The sequence below is a fragment of the Empidonax traillii genome, unplaced genomic scaffold, assembly GCF_003031625.1.
Source record: "Empidonax traillii isolate 1590-97213 ecotype Southwest subspecies unplaced genomic scaffold, ASM303162v1 scaffold3897:size34139, whole genome shotgun sequence".
Classification (NCBI taxonomy): domain Eukaryota; kingdom Metazoa; phylum Chordata; class Aves; order Passeriformes; family Tyrannidae; genus Empidonax; species Empidonax traillii.
This window is the reverse complement of record NW_020959090.1, coordinates 9,893-12,527: the sequence shown is the minus strand read 5'-3', so window position 1 is coordinate 12,527 and position 2,635 is coordinate 9,893.

Genomic DNA, 2,635 nt, shown 5'->3' with positions numbered 1-2,635 from the left:
TGCTGCGTCCTGGCCCTCCGTAGTGTAATGTAGAGCTGATGGAATGGGGTGTCAGCACTGCTGGGGGGAGCGATGCTCATCCTTCCATCCACACTGTGCTGCTCCGCGGGGACACCCGCCAAGCACGGGCACCGACCAGCCCCTGCAGAGCCTGGTAGGCCTGGCCTGTCTGTGCAGGTGAGCACAGTTCATTGGTAGGAAGCAACAGGGAAAGCAAACATTTTATATCCTTTTTTTTTTTTATCCCTTTAATTCCCTTTCTACTAGCTAATGCTGTACTAAAAGCTGTTCGTAGTATTGTATGCATGGCAACTATTTGAAGTAGTGGTTTTTTAAGTGGCTTCTTTTTAAGTTTTTGATTCTCTTTGCTAGTTGTTTTTTTTTTAAATTTTATTCTCACTGCAATAAAAGATGTTCTGTAGTGTTTGAATGACTGTTGTACTTGTCTTTATTCCAGGCATGAATTCAAACAAACTAATACAGAAGGGACTGGCAAGAGGATTCAGGGGGTTGTAGGTGTGCTGGAAGAGACCAGGATGGGGTTTGTGGGATCCTGGGTGCTCTCTGGGAGGATTTGGGGGTCCTGACCCCCCCAACTCTCCCCAGAGATACCACAGGACAGTGTCCACTCCCACATATCCCAGCTCTCTCCCAGGTGGTCCCCCAACCCTTCTCCCTGTACCCCAATGTACTCTGAGTCCCTCCCAGTGCCATCCCAGTCCCTCCCAACGCCATCCAAATCCCTACCAATGTCCTCCAAGCCCTCTCCCCTCTCTCCAGTTCCCCCCAGCTCATCCCAGTGTCTCCCCTGTCTCTCCCAGTGCACCCCAGCGTGTCCATCTCGCTGGTGCCGTCGAGCTCCCAGCCCAGTCCTGATGTCCCTGTGACATCACAGCTCTCCCTTTGCTGTCAACATTCTCCTGTGATGTCACTGGTGTCCAGTAATGTCACTGCTGTTGCTGTGATTTCACCACTGTCCCCAACAGTGCCACCATTTCCCTGTGATGTGACCGATGTCCCTGTGATGTCACCAGACCCCTTTGATGTCACTGATGTCCCTGTGACATCACTGCTGTCCCTCTGTTGTCACTCTGATGTCACCATTGTCCCCAATGATGTCCCTGCTGTCTCTGTGATGTCACCACTGTCCCCTGTGATGTCACCGCTGTCTCTGTGATGTCACCCCTGGCCTTGTGAAGTCACTGATGTCGGCTGTGATGTCACAGATGTCCCCAATAATGTCACTGCTGTCTTTGTGATGTCACCACTGTGCTGAGCCGTGGCACCATGTCCCAGTGAGTTCATCGATGTCCCTGTGACATCACTGCTGTCCCTTTGTTGTCAACAGTCCCCTGTGACGTCATTGGTCCTAATGAGGTCATTGCAGTCTCTGTGATGTCACCACTGTTCTTTGTGGTGTCACCAATGTTTCTGATGATGTCACCGGTGTCTCTGTAATGTCACCCTTGTCCTTGTAAAGTCACCAATGTCCCCATTGATGTTACCGATGTCACTGTGATATCACAACTGTCTCTTTGTTTTCACCAGTTCCCTCTGATGTCACTGGTCCCCAGTGATGTCATGGATGTCCCTGTGATGTCACTATTGTCACCAATGATGTCACTGCTGTCTCTGTGATGTCACACCTGGCCTTATGCAGTCACTGATGTCCTCTGTGATGTCACCAATGTCCCTGTGCCATCATGGCTTTCCCATTATTGTCGCCAGTGCCTTGTGATGTCACCAGTGTTCCTGATGATTTCACTGATGTCTCTGTGATGTCACCCCTGTCTTTGTGGAGTCACTGATGTTCCCTCTGATGTCACTGATTTCCCTGTGACTCACAGCTGTTCCTTTTTTGTCACCAGTCCCCTGTGATGTCACTGTTCCTCAATGGTGTAACCTCTGTCCCTGTGATGTCACCACTGTCCCCAGTGACTTCAGCAATATCCTCGATGATGTCACTTGTGTCTCTATAATGTCAGCCCTGTGAAGTCACCGGTGTCCCTGTGACATCACGGCTGTCCCTTTTTTGTCAGCAGTCCCCTGTGATGTCACTGGTCCTCAGTGATGTCACCCATCTCCCACTGATGTCAACACTGTCCCCTGTGATGTCAGCAATGACCCTGATGATGTCACCGGTGTCACTGTGATTTCACCCTTACCCTTGTGAAGTCACTGAAGTCCCCTGTGATGTCACCAATGTCCCTGTGTTTTCAACAGTCCCCTGTCTCTGTGATGTCAACTACTGTCTCTGTGATGTCACTAATGTCCCCAGAGGTGGCAGCACATCCCCGTGAGGTCACTGATGTCCCTGTGATGTCACCAGCTGCCTTTGACTTCACTGATATCTCTGTGACATCATGGGTGTCCCTTTGTTTTCACCAGTCCCCTGTGGTCGTGGTTTTGCCCTCCAGCCAGCCCCTGGGGCTGAGGATGGTTTTGTCCGGGTGAATTTCCATAGAAAAAAGCCAATCAAAACTTTAGTAACGCCTTTACTAATTACATATTTAAGAAAACGGAAGAGAAGGTTGGTGGCACAGTTGAAATTAGGAGCAGTTGAAATTGGTGGCAGTTGAAATTAGGGAGCCATGTAGGGAGAGAGAGGCAGGCCCCAGGTGGGGGCCAGGCCTCC